Here is a 26,770-nt window from a genome sequence, read left to right as displayed (position 1 = left end):
ACCTGGCCCGGGTATCCCGTCAGTAGAGGATGCCTGGTCGTTCTTTAAAAGTCATTTCCTCACCATCTTAAATAAGCATGACCCTTTAAAAAAATTTAGAACAGATAAGATAAGAACAGATATAGACCTTGGTTCACTCCAGACCTGACTGTCCTCGACCAGCACAAAAACATCCTGTGTTGGACTGCGCAAGGATCAAATAGTCCCCAATATATGCAACTTTTCAGGGAAGTCAGGAACCAATGCACACACAGTCAGTCAGGAAAGCAAATGCTAGGTTTTTCAAACAGAAATTTGCATCCTATAGCTTTAACTCCAAAAAGTTTTGCGACACTAAAGTCCATGGAGAATTAGAGCACCCCCTCCCAGTTGCCCACTGCACTGAGGCTGGGAAACACTGTCGCCACCGATAAATCCACTAAAATCGAATTTCAATAAGCATTTCTCTACTGCTGGACATGCTTTCCTCCTGGCTACGGCCAACAGCTCCGCACTCCCTGCAGCTACTTGCCCAAGCCTCCCCAGCTTCTCCTTCACCCAAATCCAGATAGCAGATGTTCTGAAAGAGCTGAAAAAGCTGGACCTGTACAAATCAGCTGGGCTAGACAATCTGGACCCTCTCTTTCTAAAATGATCTGCTGCCATTGTTGCAACACCTATTAGAGGTCTGTTCAACCTCTCGTTTGTATCATCCAAGATTGCTAAAGATTGGAAAGCTGCCTCGGTCATCCCCCTCTTCAAAATTGGTAACACTCTAGACCCAAACTGTTACAGACCTACGTATATCCATCCTGCCCTGCCTTTCTAAAGTCTTCGGAAGCCAAGTTAACAAACAGATCACTGACCATTTTGAATCACACCGTACCTTCTCCGCTGTGCAATCCTGTTTCTGAGCTGGTCACAGGTGCACCTCAGCCCTGCTCAAGGTATCAAACAATATCATGAAACTAAAAGATAGCCGCACACTCTAGGAGCTCAGATGCAAAAATTTAATTACCAACGTTTCGACAGCCAAGCTTTCTTCATCAGGGTATAATCACAAACATTGCGGGATGACTCGTTTATATAGTGTCAAAAGACACAGGTGTCTGTAATCATGGCCAAGAGTGGCCTAATATTATTGGTTAATAATCAAATATTAAAATGTCATGCAAAGAACACCATACAAACAACAAATGGATAGCATACGATCATAGATTAATTTGACTACACAAGTTTTTCGAACAATTACAATGGTAAAGTCACAATAATCACAAGAATGGCTTCAGATGAAAATCTACATTGAGACCGAAGGGCGCAAGGGTCTTTAAATTAAAGATCCAAGCAGCCTCTCGTTTTAACAATAAATTATCAAGGTCACCCCCTCTCCTAGGGAGGGTGTCATGTTCGATGCCAATATAACGCAGAGAAGAAATCGAGTGGCCTGCCTCCAAGAAGTGGGCCGCAACTGGATAAGTAAAGTTTTAACACCTAATGGTGCTACGATGCTCTGAGATACGTACTTTTAATTTGAGCTTTGTTTTACCTACATCATTTTTACCACAAGGACAAGTTACAAGATAAATAACTGCCTTAGTGGATCATGTAATAACACCTTTTATTGGGATCGATTTCCCTGTTTGTGGGTGTTTGAAGGATCTACATTTATAAGTGCCATTGCATTGAGCACAACCATTACATTTGTAATTTCCATCCAGTAGGGGCGCAAATAGACGTTGTTCAGGAATATCTTGGGGTGGTAAATCAGAGTTTACCAATTGGTCTCTGAGATTTCTGCCCCGCGAGAATACGACCAAGGGAAGGTCCGAAAACACATTACCGAGACTATCATCGGATTTTAGGATATGCCAATGTTTGTGAACAATTCCCTTAATTTGTTCAGAGCACTTTGAATAGCGGGTTGTTAGAACGCAATAATGCATCTTTTTGCGAGACTGACCTTGAAAAAGGTCATGTCTCGTTTTGTTTTGAATTTTCTCAATGGCAATACTAATCTGATCATTCTTGTAGCCCCTCTCCTTGAACTTTCTTTGCGTCTCAGCCATATTTCTGTCGAAATCGGATTGTTTTTTGCAAATTCTTTTGATTCGACAGAATTGGCTGTAGGGCAAACTATTTTTCAAGGGAAGTGGCCGCCTTTCCTTACAGTTCTCTGCTGCCAATGACTGGAACGAATTGTGACAATCGCTGAAGTTGTAGACTTTTATCTCCCTTACTAACTTTAACATAAGCTATCTGAGCAGTTTACCGATCGCTGCAGCTGTACACAGCCCATCTGTAAATAGCCCATCCAACTAACTACCTCATCCCCATATTGTTTTTATTAACTTTTTTTCTCTTTTGCACACCAGTATTTCTACTTGCTCATCATCTGCACATTTATCACTCCAGTGTTCATTTGATAAATTGTAATTACTGCACTATGGCCTATTTATTGCCTTACCTCCTTACGACATTTGCACACACAGACTTTTTCTATTGTGTTATTGACTGTACGTTTGTTTATCCCATGTGTAACTCTGTTGTTGTTTTTGTCGCACTGCTTTGCTTTATCTTTGCCAGGTCGCAGTTGTAAATGAATAATTGTTCTCAACTGGCTAACCTTGTTAAATAAATGTGAAATAATAATGTTGAAAGTCACTGAGCTCTTGAGTAAGGACATTCTACTGCCAATGTTTGTCTATGGAGATTGCATGACTGTGTGCTCAATTGAATACACCTGTCAGCAACTGGTGTTGCTGGAATAGTTGATTTTTGCTATTTTGAAGGGGTTTCTACATACTTTTGTATATATAGTGTAATTCTGAGTAGGCTTTCAGTTCATAATGAATTAGGGTATACGGACCAGAGGGATCTGATCCTAGATCAGCATTCCTATGCTGAATACGAGCCCAGATGCTCTCAATTACAGTGAGTCAACTGGGTTCATGGAAGATCAGTGGAGTGAATAGTCTCCATAGACAGTCACCCGCTGAATCTCAGGTTGTATCTAATTAACTATAGTTAATACACATTCCGCTGAAAAGATTAAGAATAAAATAACAGAACTGTGTTCGATTATCAAAGTGTGGAAGCATAGCAACAAAGAGAAAACAACAACGTCATAGGTCTTGGGTTTACTTACAGTACAGCGAGGTGGTGAATAAGAAAAACACAACACTCAAAACAAACCAGAATAGAACTGTTTCATGTTGTAACGACTACAAAACAGGGGCAGAAAGGTAAATGTAATCACAAAGAGAATGGGCAACTTTCATCCTCCGGGCCTGTTCTCTATTTATTCTGACATCTCATCAACATCATTTCAGTTGTGAGAACACTGGAGTACTGTGTGTGACAAGATTGGGAACAACACTCAACAATGCCCCTTGTTGCAGCTTCCATCCAAACCTCTGTCAGCCGGCATGCCTTCATCTGGCTATAAACTCAGACAACAGACAAAGTATTGATATGCATCTATTAGGAGGATACCAGGGTCAGGAAATGTTTACTATTACACTAGCAGAGAGAGAGAGAAACAGAGAGAGAGAGAATTGATTCCTACAGCATTTTCCTGGGTTCAAACAGTATTTGTTATTCTTTAGCTGCTCGTTATTGAGCTTGCCTGGCTTAATGGATCCAATGGAATCTGCCCAAAATTGCAAACACCAGCCACCTGACACTCGAGACAATTAAATGGCACAATTAAACGCTGAAAGAAAACAAATACTATTGAACCCTAGTCTGCTATGTAGAATTCAACAGTGTTCCTTTCCTCCGCTAGTGCACTTAAATCATCTAGGAGACACAACCAGGAAGGAAGGAATCCTCCACACTTGACTGGTGCTAAAAGTAATTTCTAAATGTTTTCCTAAAGTGATATTAAGAAGAAGAGATATGTGGTTTCAGTTGAGTTGGTCTTCACTGAGGCAAAACGTAGGCACTCCAATTTAGAATAGGATGGTCAGTGTTAAAGTACTAAAAGGGGGACTACGTGAAGAACCCTTTGCCCCAAATTGATTGTTGATGCACCTGTAGTATCTTTATTGCATACATTTGTGATTTGCAAGTTGTTCCAACCTTGAAAACTGCCTCTAATCAACAGATGAAGTCCCTTTCTTGACATCAATAGAAGTACTAACATATTATAGCAACCAAATAACAGAGATACAAACACTGACTTAGGTTTAAACCTACTGTAAATGTCTGGTGGGGACGGTTGGTTGTTTTACAGTGACTAGGGCCCCTCTTTTACCCAGACGTTGTGCTCCTCCTCTAATATATGAAAGAGGACACACATGCAATATAATATAATATTTACATAGTTTTTTACCACATACCTACTGTACTGTACACATCTATCTCTGGAGGTAAGAAACTACATCAGTTTACAGTTTCAAAACACCTCATGATCAAAGGGCAGAGACAGCAGTACATGTCCAAAATACTTATCTCCAGGCTACAATATTCAATGTTTTCCTTGATTATTAGATTTAATCCCCAGATTCAGTCTAAACGCACCTGTCTCCAGGTGTTACCAGCATCAGATGAGATTCCAACATTATTGTACGACAGATCAGACTTAATATTCCCTGTGGTAAAAATACAACAAAGCATGCATCTGCATCATGTTAGTCTGGTTCACCAACTGATCTATGCACCAGCTGACTTGTGCGTGTGTATGTGCGTGTGTATGTGTGAGGGCAGAGTGATTCACTGGGCCGGATCAAAGGGTTGTGTAGAGCTACCCGAACACACACTTGCACACAAACATAATCTGTTGTGTCATGTGTCCTCAGTGAGGACCCACTTAAATAAACCGAGTGACTTTGCATCACCAAAACGTCTGTGAGTAAGGACAACATCAGAAGTGTTATAGTGTGTCTCTGGACAGATTCAGTACATTTATACAAGCTCACAGTGGCTTAGTGATCTCACATATCCAGTAGGGGATGAGGGGACAAACTATTGTTTTGGTGACAGAACAAATATTGTTTGAGTACAGAGATCAAGAAAGCAGATTCATGGATGTAGGTCATTTTTGTTGTTGATCCTAAGATACAATATTTTCCCACACAGTTGAAGATGAGTTGTTTATAGCAGGATTTGCAGATCCCTATCAGTAATGTTAGGGATTGGATAATCATCATAATTGTCAGAGTGTGCGCAACTAGTCGAAGGAAGTCAGGTGCAGGAGAGCAGAGAAGAGTGAACAGGCACACTTTATTCAGGCAGAGGAAAACAGCCAGATGCAACTGCGTCTCAACACTCCAGCCCAAGGAAAAAGCAGGTGCACAAATTACACAAATAGGTACAAATAACCAAACCACGGGTAAACACAATACCCGGCGCAAAAACAGCCTGTAGCGTCACACACGTAACGAATGAACAAAACCACACACAGACATAGGGGGAACAGAGGATAATATACAAGTAGAGTGATGAGGGGATGTAAACCAGGTGTGCGGACAAACAAGACAAAACAAATGGAAAATGAAGCAGCGATGGCTAGAAGACTGGTGACGTCGACCGCCGATCGCCGCCCGAACAAGGAGAGGGACCGACTTCGGCGGGAGTCGTGACAATAATATTCACAATTAAATGGAAGTGTTATGCCGTGAGGCGCACGGTGTCCCCGGTGCGGTACATAGCAGCGCCTCATATCGGCTGAGCTAGAGTGGGCATCGAGCCAGGTGCCATGAAGCCGGCTCAGAGCATCTGGTCTCCAGTGCGTCTCCTCGGGCCGGGGTACATGGCACCAGCCCTACGCATGGTGTCCCCGGTTCGCCAGCACAGCCCAGTGCGGGCTATTCCACCTCACCGCACTGGCCTGGCTACGGGGAGCATTCAGCCAGGTAGGGTTGGGCAGGCTAGGTGCTCTAGAGCTCCAGTGCGCCTTCACGGTCCGGTCTATCCGGTACTGCCTCCACGCACCAGTCTTCCGGTGGCAGCCCCCCGCACTAGGCTGTCTCTCCGTCTCCTCCCTACAGGTTCTCCCGTATGTCCTGAGCTGCCAGAGTCTCCCGTCTGTCCTGAGCTGCCAGAGTCTCCCGTCTGTCCTGAGCTGCCAGAGTCGCCCGTCTGTCCTGAGCTGCCAGAGTCGCCCGTCTGTCCTGAGCTGCCAGAGTCGCCCGTCTGTCCTGAGCTGCCAGAGTCGCCCGTCTGTCCTGAGCTGCCAGAGTCGCCCGTCTGTCCTGAGCTGCCAGAGTCACCCGTCTGTCCTGAGCTGCCAGAGCCGCCGGTCAGTCAGGAGCTTCCAGAGCCGCCGGTCAGTCAGACCCTCCCCTATAGGTTCAAGTTTGGCGGCCGGAGTCCGCACCTTTGGGGGGGGGGTACTGTCACATTCTGATCTTAGTTCCTTTGTCTTGTCTTTGTTTTAGTATGGTCAGGGCGTGAGTTGGGGTAGGCAGTCTATGTTCCTTTTCCTTTTTCTATAATTTGCGACTCTGTGTTTGGCCTGGTACGGTTCTCAATCTTAGGCAGCTGTCAATTGTTGTCCCTAATTGAGAACCATACTTCGGTAGCCTGGTTTCACTTTTGAGTTGTGGGTGATTGTTTCCTGTGTCTGTGTGTTCCACATGGAACTGTTTCGGTTTATTATTTCACTTTGTTATTTTTGTATTTTGTCGTGTTCAGTTTGTTCTATTAAATATGGACACTTACCACGCTGCGCATTGGTCCTCCTCTTCTCCTTCATACGACGACCGTTACAACACCAAATGCTAACAACAATGCTAACATAGGCAGTTAACTATAAAACAAACTAAATTTGGTCAACTAAACCAACATGAATTAAACTAAAGTAATTCCTGCGCCTCCATAGTTTGTTGTAATTGTCGTTATCAGTCATTAATACAGAGACTGAAAGAGGATTTTAAAATAAAATCATTAAGTCAAGTCTCAGCGGCGAGCCGACAGCAAAGGACAATTATATCTGTTCGCGTGACATTGCTGTTAGGGCACCAATTGCAATGGGATGTGACAGGGTAATCAAAAATAATATGTAATTAGAATGTTACATGAATGCACAATCGTATTCAACCCGTATCCCACAGTATGAACTCTTACTGCTAATGTCTCAAAGATATTTCTCTACACAGTCATCCTTTACAGTCGCCTCACGTGGGATAAAAGGAAAGATAGGGCACATAAATGAATAACAACTGTAAGTAACAAGGAGATGGTACACAATTAATCTCATATCATATCTTAAATGTGATTACGTAAAGGAATTCCCCAACCACTCCCTTGAGTGTGTGATGTAACACGACTGTTATCATTTATGTATATAGGGAACTGAACACATATTCCTGGATTAAAATAAACTTTCAATGGAGATTATCTATTGAGTATGCTTATCTGTCTCCTGGATTAGGCTTAATCTGTGTCATGGGAAAGCCCCTCAAAGAGTTCAGGCAGTCTTAGATCATGTTTGATTACCACAGAGGTGAGCCTTCCCTGTTAGCATCAGTATAACTTGCTAGTATATAGTGGATATCGTTGCCAGCCAGGTCTGTCGCAGGGGATTGCAGTAACCTCCAATCACGACCCTTGTTGTAGGTGATGTAGGTCTTCACCTGGTTGTCCAGCCTCCTGTTTAGCGATCAGCATGCCTTTGGTACAGTACCTGCTACCTAGGGAGAAATAGAGAACAAATTCTAAAACAGACGCTAAAACTAGCCAATCCAACCACCAAAACAGATGACATGTTTTTTTTTTCATTTTTCTTTTTCAAGCACTAAACAGTACCAAAAATACCCCCTGACAGACATAGCCGAAGCAAGTAGGGGTGCTGAGGGTGCTGCAGCACCCCCTGAAAAATCTGGGAAAAAATAAATAAATAAATAAATAGACAATTATAATTTTTCACAAAAGTAGTGCACTGAGCCTTTACTGGTCCTGTATTAGAGGACTGATATACCCGTCTGTAGTGCGGAAAAAACTGCCCACAACTGATGGGAGTACAGTACAACGCTGGACGTTAGAGAGAGAGAGCAGTCATGGCTCCTTGACTCCTTAGTCAAACTGTTTTCCTATAATAACCCATCCAGGATGGAAGTGTGATGGGGGGAAACCTGATGACTGTGCTTTAAATAAGACCCATACTGCAGCAAACATTGAGGGCCTCCAGTTGCATCACACTTCCTGAGGGGCCTTAGGGGCCCTTCCAGTATGAGTGGCTCTAATAGGCCCCACATTTGACATCGTCATAGAAACACAGCGGGCCAGGATGGACACGGCTAATGAGGCGGGAGAAGGGCACCTCCGGTAATTATTTATCATCCCCCACACCCATCCCTCTATCGCCTCTTCCTATGATGATTGTTGGCATTAACGTCTCATTGACTTTGAGAGTGACATCTAGTCATTTGTGTTGACCTATGTGTGGCTGTCATCTGGTAATATTATATATGGTCCTACAGGTAACAAAATAAAAGAAACTCTTGAGTAAATGAGGGTTCTGGTGGCTCTGTTAGGGTGTTGGGTGATTTTTCATGGCATGGTTTAGGTCCACTCAACCCCTTAGAGGGCAAAGTAAAATCCCACTAAATACACAGACATTCTGAGGGATAAACTTCAACCTATGGTGAAGCAGATCTATCCCGGTAGGAGTGGTCTCTTCCAGGATAACAATGACATGAGTGGTCTCTTCCAGGATAACAAGGACATGAGTGGTCTCTTCCAGGATAACAATGACATGAGTGGTCTCTTCCAGGATAACAATGCCCCCGTCCACAGGACATGAGTGGTCTCTGAATGGTTTGATGAGCATGAACATGATGTAAACCATATGTCATGGCCATCTCAGTCACCAGATCTCAACGCAATTGAACACTTATGGGACATTCTGGAGTGGTGCCTGAGACAGTGTTTTCCACCACTCTCAACAAAACACCAAATTATGGAATTTATTGTGAAATAATGGTGTCCAATAGAGTTCCAGACACTTGTAGAATCTATGCTAAGGCACATTGAAGCTGTTCTGGCTCGTGGTGCCCCAATGCCCTATTAAGACACTTTATGTTGGTGTTTCCTTTATTTTGGCAGTTACCTGTATGCGTGCTAGACTGATGTATGCATGTGGAACCATCTACATATGCAAAACAAACAACACAGCAACTTTCAGCACAGTAGCACTAGTATGATAAACGACCACTGAGAAACCAGACTTCCCTCAGTACATGCACTCTGTCTCCCCGCAGACAGCCTTTTACAATCTTTCAATATGCATTAATGAAGCTTTCTGCAATCTATTAGAAAGATGGATCCACTGCTGAATCAGGGAATCAGAGGCTCCGAATGGGGGGGGGGGGGGAGGGGTTAAGAGTTTTGGCAGAGAGCTAATACACACACACACACACACACACACACAGCTAGGCTAACAGAAAGGAGCATCATATCATCACCATCATGACTATTACATTACCTAAATCATCTAGCTGACCCTCCATCCGTCTGTCTCTTCCTTCCTCCCTACTACCACTCACTCATTCAAAATCTATTTATAGCTCTGAGAAAGTAGGGAATCAGGTAGTTCAACATTGGATTGTCGTTGATTTGTTGGTCTACCACTCTGAGTATTGACTGTGTTAGGCAGGCAAGTTCTCAGTGTTGAAGTTCATGATGCTGGGAGATGGATTGAATCAAAAACCGAAGTTGAACTCGAATAGGAGTCAGAGAAAAACGTTTTTATTGAAGGAAAGATTGTCCAGATTGAATCCAACTGACACTCAAATTACTCCCATCAGGCTAAAGTGGGAAGCAGGATTTTTTTTAGAACAGAGAAAAATAGAGGAGTGAGAAAAAGAAAGTGAGAGAATAGTGACGAGAAGCAAGGAATTATTTAACGAGAGCAGGGAGAACAGTAAAAGACTGTTGCTTTCACTCAGTCTCTTTGTTCCCTGTTGAGCTCAAAGTACTTCGTGAATGATTCCTCTCTGAGTCTTTTAGGCCACAGGGCTTCTGAAGCCCAACATTCCAGGGTATGTGACAACAATCCATGGGACTCCGACAAAGTACTTTGGTCAGAGTTATATCTACAGTATTTTTCAGAGGAACTCAGATGAGTAGTCTGTCTCGTACAGTTTTAAAAAAGATTAAAGTGAAACTTTACAGCGATATATACAGCATAACTTCAGTTTATAACAGTTTGTGATTAGCACATGCATAAATACCCAAAGGGTTAAACTAGTTAACACAACATCATACTGAATGGAAAACTGGATTGTTGTAACTTCAACCAGTTTAACCCACTGGCTGTGACCATCAACTTTAATACTAAGCCGTTTTTGTAAACCGTTAACACCTATGTTAGAAGGAGCAGCAGTAGTACTTTACCCCTACCTAGATAAAATCAAATGAAATTGCCTTCTGGATGATAGTGGGGTGAACAGGCAGCGGCTCGGGTGGTTGTTGTCCTTGCTGATATTTTTGGCCTGTACAAATGACCTCAACTGACCTATACCCCTGCAGATCAACTTGGTGCCCGTACACCCTGTATATATCGTTGTTATTGTTATATCATTGTGTTACTTTTTATTCATTTTTTTAACTTTAATTTATTTAGTAAATATTTTCTTAACCTATATGCGAACCCCCCTAGCTATTACATGGAAAGAATGCCATGCTATTTTCTGAGGAGAGTGCACAATTATGAACTTCAAAATGTATTAATAAACCAATTAGGCACTTTCGGGCAGTTTTGATTGGATCAGTCAAAAAATTGCACATAAACTGCTGCCATCTGGTGGCCAAAATCTAAATTGCGCCTAGGCTGGAATAATACATTATTGCCTTTCTCTTGCATTTCAAAGATGATGGTAGAAAAAAATGCATGTTTTTTCTTTGTATTATCTTTTACGAGATCGAATGTGATATATTCTCCTACATTAATTTCACATTTCCACAAACTTAAAAGTGTTTGCTTTCAAATGTGGAGATTGTGGAGATTTTTTCCCTTTCTTACCTGTCCATCTCCTCATTTGAATTTCATGCTGTCACTGTCACTTGTCCACTCAAGCTTAACATTATTGTCATCTATCGCCCAGCAGGTGCCCTCGGAGAGTTCCTCAATGAGCTTGACACTTTGATAAGCTAATTTCCTGACAATGGCTCATCGCTCTTAGTACTTGGCAACTTCAACCTCCTGATGTCTGATTTCGATTAATTCCTTTCCAACTCTCTCTCTCCTTCTTGCCTCTTTTGACCTCACCCTTTTTTTATTCCCCTCCAAGCGCAATACGCTTGACCTCATCTTTACTAGAGGCTGCTCGCCTACTAATTTCACTGCAACTCACATCCAGGTCTCTGATCACTACTTTGTTCCTTTTCTCCAAATCTAACCACTCAGCCCTTACCCAGATGGTCACGCTCTCTCTCTACCAATACTCTCTCCTCTTATATCCTATCATCTCTCCCTTATGCTAAATCCTTCTCCCTTCTATCTCCTGATTCTGCCTCTTTGACCCTACTCTCCTCCCTTTCAGCATCCTATGACTCACACAGTCCCCTTTCCTCCTGGCCGGCTCGGGGCTCCTCTCTTGTTCCGTGGCTGAGTGACTCATTGCGAGCTTACAGAACAGGGCTGCGGTTAGCTGAGCAACAATGGAGGAAAACTAAACTTCCGGAGGACCAACCATCCTTTCACTCCTACCTTCTCTTCCTCTGTATCTGCTGCTAAAGACACTTTCTACCACTCTAAATTTCAAGCTTCTGCTTCTAACACAATGAAACTATTTTCCACCTTCTCCACCCTCCTTAATCCCCCATCTCATCCTTGACCACTTGTTGCATTCCCTCTGACTTCGAAATGTCCCGAGTTGCTTTCCTCCTCAAGAAACCAACACTTGACTCATCTGACATCAAAAACTACAGACATGTATCCTTTCATTCTTTCCTTTCCAAAACACTTGTGCGTGCTGTCTCTGATCAACTTTCTCATTATCTCTCTCAGAACAATCTTCTTGAACCTAACCAGCCAGGCTTCAAGACGGTTCACTCAACCGAGCCTGCTCTTCTCTGTGTCATGGATGCTCTCCGCAGTCTCAAAGCTGACTCTCTCTCCTCTGTTCTCATCCTCCTAGATCTATCTGCTGCCTTTGACACCATGAACCATCAGATCCTCCTCTTCACCCTCTCAGGGTTGGGCGTCTCAGGCTATGCACACCTTTGGATTGCATCCTACATACCTCCTACCAGGTGACGAGGAGAGGATCTGTGTCTGCACCACATACTTCTCCTCTTCTCTCCATACACCAAGTCATTCGCTCCGTCATATCCTCACATGGTCTCTCCTATCAGTGCTATGCAGATAACACTCAACTACTTTTCTCCTTCACCCTTCTGACATCCAGGTTGCGACACATATTTCTGTGTGCCTGGCAGATATAAAAAAAAATGGATGTCAGCCCACCACCTCAAGCTCAACCTCGACAAGATGGACGTGCTCTTCCTCCCCGGGAAGACCTGCCTGCTCAAAGACCCCTCCCAGAGTGCAAAGAACCTTGCCATTGTCCCAGGACAATATGCTGTTGTTCACTGCAAACATCAAAGCAGTGACCCTCTCCTGCAGATTCATGCTCTACAACATCCGAGTACGATCTAATCTCCTGTCTTGACTACCGTAACTCGCTGTTGTCCGGGCTCCCCGCTTGTCCCATCAAACCCCTGAAACTTATCCAGAATGCAGCGGTCCACCTGGTTTTCAACCTTCCCATGTTCTCTCATGTCACCCCGCTCTTCCGCACACTACACTGGCTTCCAGCTGAAGCTCGCATCCACTACAAGACCACGGTGCTTACCTACGGAACAGCAAGAGGAACTGCCCCTCCCTACCTCCAGGCTGTGCTCAAACCCTACACCCCAACCCGAACACTCCGTCCAAACTCTTCTCTGTCCTGGCACCCCAATGGTGGAACCAGATTCCCCCTGAAGCTAGGACAGCAGAGTCCCTGTCCATCTTCCGAAAACATCTGAAACCCTATCTCTTCAAACAGTATCTTAAATAATCCTCCTCCTCACCTTAAAAAAAAAAACAGATAACCAGCACTTGCACTTCATCCCCCCCATTCTAGCTCTGACTCTACTGACAGCTATGTTATAGAGGAAAAAAATACTTTCTATGCCTGTGATATGTGGTTGTCTCACCTAGCTATCTTTAGATGAATGCACTAACTGTAAGTCGCTCTGGATAAGAGCATCTGCTAAATGACAAAAATGTAGTTGTAAAATGTTTTAATGCTACAGATATTTCTGGAGCTAAATCCTTGGCGACATTGTTGCTTACCTCAAATCAAATACATTTTATTTGGCACATAAGCCGTATACAACAGGTGTAGACTTGAAATGCTTACTTACGAGCCCTTTCCAAACAATGCAGAGTTAAAAAGTAAGAAAAATGTGCAAAATAAAATACATATATTCTATCGGAATAATTGATCTCTTGTATGTATCACCGGAGGCATGTGTTTATCCCTGTGACATGAATGTTGCTTCATTTAGGCAGAGAATATTTCAGCAGTTTGAGTTTGAGGAATGGATCCCTCTGCTAGGACAGATAGTAGCTGTCCTGCTGTAGTAACCTGGAACACATTGAGCCAAGACACTGAGTATTCCCTTTGTGTTCAATTGTAACATTTGTCCATGCTGCACATCTGTGACTCACTGTTTTCAACATGAATTAACTACTTCGATTAATCTAAAACCTTCAGAAATGTATCAATCATTACCTATCTTGCAACCTTCACCCAAGTGACCATGGGTGACATTGTTTATGATGTAAAGATGTATACTTCCTTGTCAGAGAGGAACATTGATCCATAAGAAATGTAAATGGCTATTTCCGGACTTTAATTTTGAGAAAATAACAGTAAACTCTCCTAGCTAGCATACAGCGGAAACTGCTCCTCTCAGTCCTCTCCTGTTGTCGATGCCCTTTGTGGTTTTGGCGGTAGACTTGGGTAAATATCTCTTAGGGACAATCAATAGCCTCATTATTCTCTGTCAAGAGAAATCTTTAACTCTTCCAAGCAATGCTCAGTGGCCTGTCTAAGGAAAGTCAACCTTAATGATACCAGTGCCTCGGCAAGCAAACACTCAAGCTGTTAGCTGCTGTTAGCCTATGCAGTAAAACACTGCAAGCAGGGAAGAAAGTGTTACAAACCTGTAATTAGAGCACAGGCTTCGGAGGCTATAAGGATAGGAGAACAATTTTCAGCAACAAAAGTGTGATTGTCCTAGCCTCAGCACTAGGTAGCAATTTATTTAATCCACTTCCTCTTTCGGAATGTCATTAATCGAGAAATCATCCACAAAAAAAGCTGCTGGCTTTCTGGGTAGGAAAAGAGAGAGGCGAAATAGGCTCATTATTTTATGACAGAACCAATTAGGCCTCTTAGTGCGCTTCTAAGTGTACTGGTCAATTGGAGGGAGGGAGGTGAGGGAGAAAGAGAGAGGAGGGCACGAGGGATAGAGAGAGCATGAAAGAAAGATTAAAGAAAGATTTGGTGAGGAAAGAACAGTGGGCACAGTGATCGCTCGCCAGAAATAGTCCCACATGCAACTGAGTTAAGAAGGTTAAAGTCGATGGAGAGTAACCAGGGGCGGTTTTGAACTGAAACAGAAATTGGGATTTTTATTACCACCTTTCACAGAATCCATTCGGCTGTGACTTATTAACGCAAGAAAACATTGTAGGTTTCCTGAATTGAAGATGCAGTCGGAGGTTTAGGTTGAGTGGATGTGGGTTTAACTAGGGAGACGTGTGTGTGGTCAAACATAGTTTAGGGATCTGGTAGACCACAGATCTATATTGTCAGACCATTATTCTGGCAGAAAGAAGCCAATCGTGTAGGGCCTGGAGTTTTCTTGAAAATGTGACCTGACTATGAAGAATTCTTGGCCCTGAGTTGGCTAGAACTACATTCCAGAGTTTTTTCAAGGCATCACGTGTAGTGCTAGGAGTTCTTCCTGAACCCCAGACATAGGCTACTAGAGTCTAGGGTTTTCCTGGTGAAGCCACTTGTTCAAGAAAGAACTCAAGGCTCTAAATTAAATAGTTAGGACCAGGAGCTTTACTTGACCATGTGACCTGACTTGGAAAAACTGGTGGGCCTAATTCATGTTCTAATAGAAATACATCCAAAACTCTCCCCTTCAAATACTTCAAACAACTAGGTAGTCCTTTGGAGTTCAATTTGGATGGAAAAGTTATTTATAATGGACTGGATTGTCAGGATAATTATTCCTATTTAACTGTTTACTTTTAAATTCATGCATCCTCATTTGCACAATGTCAAAGTAAATCATATTCAGGCGGTGGGAGGGAACTTAAAACATGACCCCAAAATTGCACCAGCATTGCTTAGAATTCAGCACATTACCATTTCAGATTCCTTTCTCTCCCACAAATGGTGAATAACATGACATATTGGAGACTAGTGTGGAAGAATATAAACTCCCTAGGTTTCACATCTGAATCAGAATAGTGTGCCAATGCAGACTCTTGAATGAAGGTTCAAACAAAGGTTTGCATATTTGACATATTTTACATATGTCACGCGAGGTGCCTTTTCTTTGTACAGAATGTGTCTATTGTTTTTTGTACAATAGAAATGATGGAAATAAAATAAAATATCCATGCAGCATAACAACTGGTAAAGATTTTGAAGGCGAGAATGGCATAAATTCCACATACACTGTCCATATTCAGATTGGAAACTAACAATTAAAAAACTTTTTTCTATTCTAATCAAGAACATACTGCCGTTAAAACAATTTGTCAACATTACAATACATCATCAATATTCACATTTTATTAAGTATTTTCCTTACACCTGAGGATCAACTAGTTGTTGCATGTGGTGCTGTAAAATATGCAAATCCCCTCCCAGTCCTAGCCAAACCAAGTTGTGCGTAATACTTAACACATGCAGATATCATTTAAGGCTAACGATGCACATCCTATGCAATGCATCATGGTCTACATACAATATGGTACAATATATTCTTCTCAGAGCCTTACCTGAATAAACATATAGTCATCTTGGACAGCCAGTGAGCTGATGTCGATGTATTCAGGGAAGGGATAGTTTCTGTTGTGCTCTGAGCATGTTAGAGCCCGTCATGTTACATACTGTATATGATGAGAGAGAGAGAGAGGTCATGAGCAGATGAGGTCCCACATTGTTTAGCATGTTTTTGAAAATATATAGATTTAGAGTTAGACAAACTTAGATTTTTTTGGGAGGACATACGGTGCCTTGCGAAGGTATTCACCCACCCTGGCATTTTTCCTATTTTGTTACCTTACAACCGGAAATTATTATTATTATTTTTTGGGGGGGGGTTGTATCATTTGATTTACACAATATGCCTACCACTTTGAAGATGCAGATATTTTTTATTGGGAAACAAAGTAAAAGAAACTGAAAACTTGAGTGTGCATAACTATTCACCCCCCCCAGAGTCAATCATTTGTAGGGCCACTTTTTGCAGAAATTACAGCTGCAAGTCTCTTGGGATATGTCTCTATAAGCCTGTCACATCTAGACACTTTGATTTTTGCCCATTCTTCAAGGCAAAACTGCTCCAGCTCCTTCAAGTTGGTTGGGTTCCTGCTGGTGTACAGCAATCTTTAAGTCATACCACAGATTCTCAATTGAATTGAGGTCTGGGTTTTGACTATTTCCCCCTTAAACCACTTGAGTGTTGCTTTAGAAGTATGCTTAGGGTCATTGTCCTGCTGGAAGGTGAACCTCTGTCCCAGTCTTAAATCTCTGGAAGATTGAACAGGTTTCACTCAAGAATTTGACTGTATTTAGCAGCATCCATCATTCCTTCAATTCTGACCAGTTTCCCAGTCCCTGCCGATGAAAAACATTCCCACAGCATGATGCTGCCACCACCGTGCTTCACTGTGGGGATGGTGGTCTGGAGGTGATGAGAGGTGTTGGATTTGTGCCAGACATAACATTTTCCTTGATGGCCAGAAATCTCTTGGCAGGTTTGTTGTGGTTACATATTCTTTAAATGTTTTAATAATGGATTCATCCATGGGATGTTCAAAGTTTCCGATATTTTTCTATAACCCAACCCTGATCTGTACTTCTCCAAAACTTTGTCCCTGACCTGTTTTGAGCGCTCCTTGGTCTTCATGGTGCCGCTTGCTTGGTGGTGCCCCTTGCTTAGTGTTGTTGCAAACTCTGGGGCCTTTCAGAACAGGTGTATATATACACTGAGATAATGTGACAGATCATGTGACACTTAGATTGCACATAGGTGGACTTTATTTAATTAATTATGTGACTTCTGAAGGTAATTGGTTGCATCAGATGTTATTTAGGGGCTTCTTAGCAAAGGGGGTGAATACATATGCACACACCGTTTTTGAATTTCTTTAAACAAGTTATTTTCTTTCATTTCACTTCACCAATTTTGACTATTTTGTGTATGTCCATTACATGAAATCCAAATCAAAGTTAGGTTTAATTACAGGTTGTAATGTAACAAAATAGGAAAAACCCCAAGGGGGTTGAAAACTTTGGCAAGGCACTGTATTCAGGATGCTACCCTAAACAACATAACCTTCACTCTAAATTGAAACTCCAAACCTACAACCTGATTTTTGGATGGAATTTACTTGGAATGCTTCCTAAACTCAAGGATTATTATTCCCAAACTATACATCAAATGCTCTGGCAAACAAGCAGAGACCTGAAAACACCATCCATCCTGGAGCTGAGTGAGTAATGCTTAGTCTGAAGCTATTTTTTTACTTTCAAAACAAATTACAATGATATATTTTACTTAATAATGACTGCATGCTCAGGCTACAAAGTTTAGCCAGGACCAAGAGTTACAACTTCAATTAGCACTGACAGCACTGAAGCCTTTGAGCCCAACAAATGGCAGGCTACCCCACCCAGATCCAGAGGCCTTGAAGCCCCCTCCTGCTGTTCAAAGACCATCCACTGGCATTTTGTACAAGAAATCTGCCTCCATAAATAAAAGCTTCTCACAAGTGGGTGACACCTACTCCAATTGCCGCTTGGTTTCCACCTAGCGATCTGTTCACGTCTGCCCTGGCATGTCTCCCCCTACCAACCCCCTCCCTCTCTCTCTCTCTCCGGATCTTTTGCTCGCCTCCAGCACACGCACTGTTAGTACCCCAAGTAGATTTATATATATTTTTTTGTCTTGTGCATTTAGCTATTGTGCTATTTGTCTCATGACTCATGCATGCTTTGTTGACTACGACCTTTCTTTACCCAACAGTGGGACAGACTGTTTGTTCCCAAACACGGGATTCTGACTCTCTATTGGTTACATGGACTTTTGGCCTCCCATCCTATTCTGAACACCTCTCGCCGGCTTTGTATTCATGTTAAATAAAATAAAATAAAATGTATTTATATAGCCCTCCTTACATCAGCTGATATATAAAGGTGCTGTACAGAAACCCAGCCTAAAACCCCAAAGAGCAAGCAATGCAGGTGTAGAAGCACGGTGGCTAGGAAAAACTCCCTAGAAAGGCCAAAACCTAGGAAGAAACCTAGAGAGGAACCAGACTTTGACGGGTGGCCAGTCCTCTTTTGGCTGTGCCGGGTGGAGATTATAACAGAACATGGCCAAGATGTTCAAATGTTCATAAATGACCAGCATGGTCAAATAATAATAATCACAGTAGTTGTCGAGGATGCAACAGGTCAGCAACTAGTAAATGTCAGTTGGCTTTTCATAGCCGATCATTAAGTGTATCTCTACCGTTCCTGCTGTCTCTAGAGAGTAAAAAACAGCAGGTCTGGGACAGGTAGGACATCCGGCGATTTCATGTTACCTGATGAAATTACTGTACAATATGATATTGTTGCCATCTGATGAACATTCAGATGTCATAAATCAGCACTGCAGAGCTCTCCCTGTCCTATGCCGTGATTGTATTACTGTTGATGATATCTGGAAATGTGCATGTACACCCTGGCCCGTCTTCTGTTGCTTGTTTTCTGCACGTTAATACTACAATCTTATTACCTAAAACGGATCAATTGAAAGTGTGGGTTCAAAGCTAAAATCCAGATGTGTTGGTCAATAATGAGACGTGGTTAAGGAGAGTGTTTTGAATACTGATGTTAACCTTTCTGGTTCTAACCTTTTTCGGCAAGACAGAGCTTCCAAAAGGTGCGGGTGTGGCAATCCTTACCAAGGATCCCCTTCAGTGCTCAGTTGTCTCCACCAAGTCTGTCCCCAAACAATTTGACTTGCTGGTTGTAAGGATTAAACTTTCAAATAGCTTTTTGTTGACTGTTGCTGGTGCTATCGTCCTCCATCAGCACTGGCCTGTACCCTACCTGCCCTAAAGCTCTCTCCTGGACCCCTATACCAAGTCTGAATGTGTAATGCTGGGTGACCTAAACTGGGACATGCTTAAACCATCTGACCAAGTCCTAAAGCAATGGGACTCCCTAAATCTTTCTCAGGTTATAAAATTAAGAGGAATGAGACCTTTCTGTCTGTGGACTGAGGAAGAATGCAGAGCGCATGACTGAGTGCGCGCCGTTCGTTGTTTTTCCTTTCTATTGAATACGCTATTTTCCAGTTGAAATATTATTGATTATTTAGACAATTGACACCCTGGGGATTAATCGTTTGAAATGTTTTGACAAACTTTACCGGTAATATTAGGATGTATTTGTCTGCATGTTTTGACCGCCTTTGAGCCAATGGATTTCTGAACAAAACACACCAACAAAACAGAGTTTTTGGGATGTAAAGAGGAACTTTATCGAACAAAACAAACATTTATTGTGTAGCTGGGACCCTTGTGACTGCAACCATATGAAGATCTTCAAAGGTAAGTGATTAATTTTATTGCTATTTCTGACTTTTGTAATTCCTTTACTTGGTTGTAAAATGTTTGTATGCTTTTGTAAGTGGGGCGCTGTCCTCAGATAATTGCATGGTATGCTTTTGCCGTAAAGCCTGTTTGAAATCTGACAAGCGGATGGATTAACAAGAAGTTAATCTTTAAGCCGATGTATAAAACTTGTATTTTTTATGAATGTTTTTATGACTATTTATGTATTTTGAATTTGGCGCTCTGCAATTCCACCGGATGTTGTCAAGGTGGGTCGCTAGCGGAACGCCTGCGACAGAAATGTTAAAAATGCAAGCCCCATTCAAAAAATGTAGAACTAAGAACAGATATAGCCATTGGTTCACCCCAGACTTGACTGCCCTTGACCAGCATAAAACATCCTGTGCATTAGCATCGAATAGCTCCGACTATATGCAACATTTCAGGAAAGTCAGGAACAAATATACTCAGTCAGTTAGGAAAGCTAAGGCTAGCTTTTTCAAACAGAAATTTGCTTCCTGTAGCACTAATTCCACTGTAAAGTCCATGGAGAATAAGAGCAAATCCTCCCAGCTGCCCACTGAACTGAGGATAGGAAGCACTGTCACCACCGATAAATCCATGATAATCGATCATTTCAAGAAGCATTTTTCTACGGCTGGCCATGCATTCCACCTGGCTACCCCTACCCCGGCCAACATCTCAGCCACTCCTGCTGCAACTTGCCCAAGCCACCCCTACGCTTCTCCTTCACCGAAATCCAGACAGCTGATGTTCTGAAAGAGCTGCAAAATCTGGATCCGTACAAATCAGCTGGGCTAGACAATCTGGACCCTCTCTTTCTAAAATTAGCCGCTGAAATTGTTTCAACCCTTATAAATAGCCTATTCTACCTCTCCATTGTATCTTCTGAGATCCCCAAAGATTGGAAAGCTGGTACTAAAGTGTTCAATTCTCAGGCCGACACTTTTCTCTGTATGTATCAACGATGTCACTCTTGCTGCGGGTGATTCCTTGATCAACCTCTACGCAGACGACATTCTGTATACATCTGGCCCTTCTTTGGACACTGTGCTAACAAACCTCCAAACGAGCTTCAATGCCATACAACACTCCTTCCATGGCCTCCAACTGCTTTTAAATGCTAGTTAAACTAAGTGCATGCTCTTCAACGGATTGCTGCCCGCACACTCCCGCCCGACTAGCATCACTACTCTGGACGGTTTTGACCTAGAATTTTTATTTTCTTATTTTTATTTTACCTTTATTTAACTTCTTGATATAGGGGGCGCTATTTTAATTTTTGGATGAAAAACGTTCCCGTTTTAAACCAGATATTTTGTCACGAAAAGATTCTCGACTATGCATATAATTGACAGCTTTGGAAAGAAAACACTCTGACGTTTCCAAAATTGCAAAGACATTGTCTGTGAGTGCCACAGAACTGATGTTACAGAAAAAAAACGGATAAAAATCCAATCAGGAAGTGCCGCATTTTTTGAAACGGCCTCATGCCAATGACTCCTTATATGGCTGTGAAGGAGCTAGGAGTCAGCTTACGTTTTCCACGTTTTCCCCAAGGTGTCTGCAGCATTGTGACGTATTCATAGGCATATCATTGGAAGATTGACCATAAGAGACTACATCTACCAGGTGGTCGCTTGGTGTCCTCCGTCGCAATTATTGCGTAATCTCCAGCTGCAGTATTTTTCCGTTTGCTTCTGATGAGAAGCCAACTGCAACCACTGATAGATTATCAAATAGATATGTGAAAAACACCTTGAGGATTGATTCTAAACAACGTTTGCCATGTTTCTGTCAATATTATGGAGCTAATTTGGAAAAAAGTTTGGCGTTGTAAGTGACTGCATTTTCCGGTCTTTTTCTTAGCCAAACGTGATGAACAAAACGGAGCTATTTCGTCTACACAAATAATCTTTTTGGAAAAAATGAACATTTGCTATCTAACTAAGAGTCTCGTCATTGAAAACATCCGAAGTTCTTCAAAGGTAAATTATTTTATTTGAATGCTTTTCTTGTTTTTGTGAATGCTAGGCTTAATGCTATGCTAGGCTATCAATACTCTTACACAAATGCTTGTGTAGCTTTGGTTGAAAAGCATATTTTGAAAATCTGAGATGACAGTGTTGTCAACGAAAGGCTAAGCTTGTGTTTGAATATATTTATTTCATTTCATTTGCGATTTTCATGAATAGGAAACATTGGGTTATGGTAATGAGCTTGAGGCTATGATTACGCTCCCAGATAACGGATTGCTCGACGCTAGAGGTTAACTAGGCAAGTCAGTTAAGAACAAATTCTTATTTTCAATGACGGCCTAGGAACAGTGGGTTAACTGCCTGTTCAGGGGCAGAATGACAGATTTGTACCTTGTCAGCTTGGGGGTTTGAACTTGCAACCTTCCAGTTACTAGTCCAACGCTCTAACCACTACGCTGCCCTGCTGCCCCCAGAATATGTTGACAACTAAAAATACCTAGGTGTCTCCAATCCAAAATTAAATCTAGAATTGGCTTCCTATTTCGCAACTAAGCCTCCTTCACTCATGCTGCCAAACATACCCTCATAAAACTGACTATCCTACCAATCCTTGACTTCGGCAATGTCATTTACAAAATATCCCCCCAACACTCTACTCAGCAAACTGGATGTAGTCTATCACAGTGCCATCCGTTTTGTCACGTTCTCCAGCAGGTATATTTCACTGGCCATCCCCAAAGCCAACACTTACTTTGGCTGCCTTTCCTTCCAGTTCTCTGCTGCCAATGACTGGAACGAATTGCAAAAATCACTGAAGCTGGAGTCTTATATCTCCCGCTAACTTTAAGCATCAGCTGTCTGAGCAGCTTACCGATCACTGTGCCTGTACACAGCCAATCTGTAAATAGCACACCCAACTACCTCATCCCATATTATTACTTACCCTCTTGCGCTTTTGCACCCCAGGATCTCTACTTGCACATCATCTGCACATCTATCACTCCAGTGTTAATGCTAAATTGTAATTATTTCACCTCTATGGTCTATTTATTGCCTACCTCCCTACTCTTCTATATTTGCACACACTGTACACAGATTTTTCATATTTTTTTCAATTCTGTTATTAACTGTACTTTTTTTGTGTAACTCTGTGTTGCTGATTTTGGGGTACTGCTTTGCTGTATCTTGGCCAGGTCGCAGTTGTAAATGAGAAATTATTCTCAACTGGCCTACCTGGCTAAAAAAAGTTGTTTTTATATTTTTTTATGAAAACGACCTGTCCTGATTTGTCATAGACACTTGCTAAAAAACTTTCATGAGCAAGCCTTCCTTCATGAACTGACCTCTGTAAAATGATATAGAATCAGCTTTATCCCCTCTGTCGAAGACGATTGGACCTTCTTTTTTGATATTTTCAGTGGTATTGTTAACAACCAAGCCCCCATAAAGAAAATGAGAATTAAAAACAGGTTCAGCCCCTGGTTCGACCGTGATCTTGCAGAGTTACTCCACCTCAAAAATTGCATTTGGTGAAATGCTTGGAACACGCATACTCAGGCTGACTGGCTTTCTTTCAGGCAAATTAGAAATAAGTGCACTCAGGCTATCTAGAAGGCCAAAGTTATTTACTTTAAGGAGCAGTTCTCTCTCTGTGGGTCTAACCCCAAGAAATTCTGGAAAACGGTTAAAGACCTGGAGAATAAACCCTCCTCCTCACAGCTGCCCATGTCCCTTAAAGTTGATGATGTGGTTATTACTGACATGAAACTTGACCCCCAAAAAACATCTGGGTCAGATGGTTTAGACCATTTCTTCTTTATGGTTGCCCCCCCTATCATCTCCAAGCCTGTCTACAAACTTTTTAATCTGTCTCTCCTTTCTGGGGAGGTTCCCATTGCTTGGAAGGCAGCCACAGTTCGTCCTTTATTTAAAGGGGAGATCAATCTGATCCTTAACCAACTGTTATAGGCCTATTTCTGTTTGCCCTGTTTATCAAAAATGTTTGAAAAACTTGTCAATAATTAACTGACGGGCTTTCTTGATGTCTATAGTATTCTCTCTGGTATGCAATCTGGTTTCCACTCATGTTATGTGTCACTGCAACCTTAAAGGTCCTCAATGATGTCACCATTGCCCTTGATTCTAAGCAATGTTGTGCTGCTATTTTTATTGACTTGGCCAAAAATGTTGATACGGTAGATCATTCCATTCTTGTGGACCGGCTAAGGAGTATTGGTGTCTCTGAGGGGTCTTTGGCCTGGTTTTCTAACTACCTCTCTCAAAGAGTGCAGTGTATGAAGTCAGAAAATCAGCTGTCTCAGACACTGCCTGTCACCAAGGGAGTACCCCAAGGCTCAAACCTAGGCCCCACGCTCTTCTCAATTTACGTCAACAACATAGCTCAGGCAGTAGGAAGCTCTTTTATCCATTTATATGCAGATTATACAGACTTATACTCAGCTGGCCCCTCCCTGTATTTTGTGTTAAATGCTCTACAACAAAGCTCTCTTAGTGTCCAACAAGCTTTCTCTACCCTTAACCTTGTTCTGAACACCTCCACACAAAGGTCATGTGGTTTGGTTAGAAGAATGTCTCTCTCCCCACAGGTGTGATTACTACCTCTGAGGGTTTTTGGGAGTATGGCCAGACAGTACACCGTCCTTCTCTCAGCACAACTCAAAGCTGCAGGCTAAAGTTAAATCTAGACTTGGTGTCCTTTATTGTAATCGCTCCTCTTTCACCCCAGCTGCCAAACTAACCCAGATTCGGATGACCATCCCACCCATGCTAGATTACGGAGACATAATTTATAGATCAGCAGGTAAGAGTGCTCTCGAGCAGCTAGATGTTCTTTACCATTCGGCCATCAGATTTGCCACCAATGCTCCTTATAGGACACATCACTGAACTCTGTACTCCTCTATAAACTGGTCATCTCTGTATACCCGTCGCAAGACCCAATGGTTGATGCTTATTTATAAAACCCTCTTAGGCCTCACTCCCCCCTATCTGAGACATCTACTGCAGTCCTCATCCTCCCCGAAGCGCACACGTCGCTGCAGCTAGCGACTGGAACGAGCTGCAACACTCAAACTGGACAGTTTTATCTCAATATGTTCATTCAAAGACTCAATCATGGACACTCTTACTGACAGTTGTGGCTGCTTTGCATGATGTGTTGTTGTCTCTACCTTCTTGCCCTTTGTGCTGTTGTCTGTGCCCAATAATGTTTGTACCATGTTTTGTGCTGCTACCATGTTGCTACCATGCTAGGTTGTCATGTGTTGCTGCCTTGCTATATTGTTGTCTTAGGTCTCTCTTGTCGTGATGTGTGTTTTGTCCTATATTTATATGTATATATATATATATATATATATCCCAGCCCCCGTCCCCGAGGTCTGTTGACTTTTGGTAGGCCGTCATTGTAAATAAGAATTTGTTCTTAACTGACTTGCCTAGTTAAATAGAAGACAAATAAAAAATACCTGCAAGATGAGGGGATAGAGATTACTGGATATCTGGATTAAACCAGCTATGGATTTATGTATGGTTTGTGATTGACATGCAATAGAGGACATAGCGTTAAACTTGTGACAGTACACTTACTGTGTGTGTGTGTGTGTGTGTGTGTGTGTGTGTGTGTGTAGTTGAAGTCGGAAGTTTGCATACACCTTAGCCAAATACATTTAAACTCAGTTAATCCCAGTAAAAAAAATCCCTGTTTTATGTCATTTAGGATCACCACTTTATTTTAAGAATGTGAAATGTCAGAATAATAGTAGAGAGAATTATATATTTCCGCTTTTATTTCTTTCATCACATTCCCCGTGGGTCAGACGTTTACATACACTCAATTAGTATTTGGTAGCATTTCCTTTAAATTGATTAACTTGGGTCATTCCAAGCCATCCACAAGCTTCCCACAATAATTTGTGTGAATTTGGCTCATTACTCCTGACAGAGCTGGTGTAACTGAGTCAGGTTTGTAGGCCTCCTTGCTCTCACATGCTTTTTTAGTTTTGCCCCCAAAATTTCTATGGGATTATGGTCACCTCATGATGCCATCTCTTTTGTGAAGTGCACCAGTCCCTCCTGCAGCAAAGCACCCCCAAAACATGATGCTGCCACCCCGTGCTTCATGGTTGGGATGGTGTTCTTCGGCATGCAAGCCTCACCCTTTTTCCTCCAAACATAATGATGGTCATTATGGCCAAACAGTTCTATTTTTGTTTTATCAGACCAAAGGACATTTCTCCAAAAGGTTTGATCTTTGTCCCCATGTTCAGTTGCAAATCGTAGTCTGGCTTTTTTATGGTGGTTTTGGAGCAGTGGCTTCTTCCTTGCTGAGCGGCCTTTCAGGTTAAGTCGATTTAGGACTCGTTTCACCGTGGATATAGATACTTCTGTTCCTGTTTCCTCCAGCATCTTCACATAGTCCTTTGCTGTTGTTCTGGGATTGATTTGCACTTTTTGCACCAAAGTGCGTTCATTTCTATGAGGCACAACGCGTCTCCTTCCTGAGCGGTATGATGGCTGCGTGGTACCAAGGTGTTTATACTTGCGTACTATTGTTTGTACAGATGAACGTGGTACCTTCAGGTGTTTGGAAATTGCTCCCAAGGATGAACCAGACTTGTGGATGTCTACCATTTTTTCTGAGGTCTTGGCTGATTTTTTTTCGATTTTTCCCATGATGTCAAGCAAAGAGGCACTGAGTTTGAAGGTAGGCCTTGAAATATATCCACAGATACCCCTCTAATTGACTCAAATGATGTCAGCAGAAGCTTCTAAAGCCATGACATAATTTTCTGGAATTTTCCAAGCTCTTTAAAGACAGTCAACTTAGTGTATGTAAACTTCTGACCCACTGAAATTGTGATATGGTGAATTTTAAGTGAAATAATCTGTCTGTAAACAATTGTTGGAAAAATTACTTGTG

The sequence above is a fragment of the Oncorhynchus tshawytscha genome, linkage group LG32, assembly GCF_018296145.1.
Source record: "Oncorhynchus tshawytscha isolate Ot180627B linkage group LG32, Otsh_v2.0, whole genome shotgun sequence".
Taxonomy (NCBI): Eukaryota; Metazoa; Chordata; class Actinopteri; order Salmoniformes; family Salmonidae; genus Oncorhynchus; species Oncorhynchus tshawytscha.
This window is presented reverse-complemented; position numbering follows the sequence as displayed.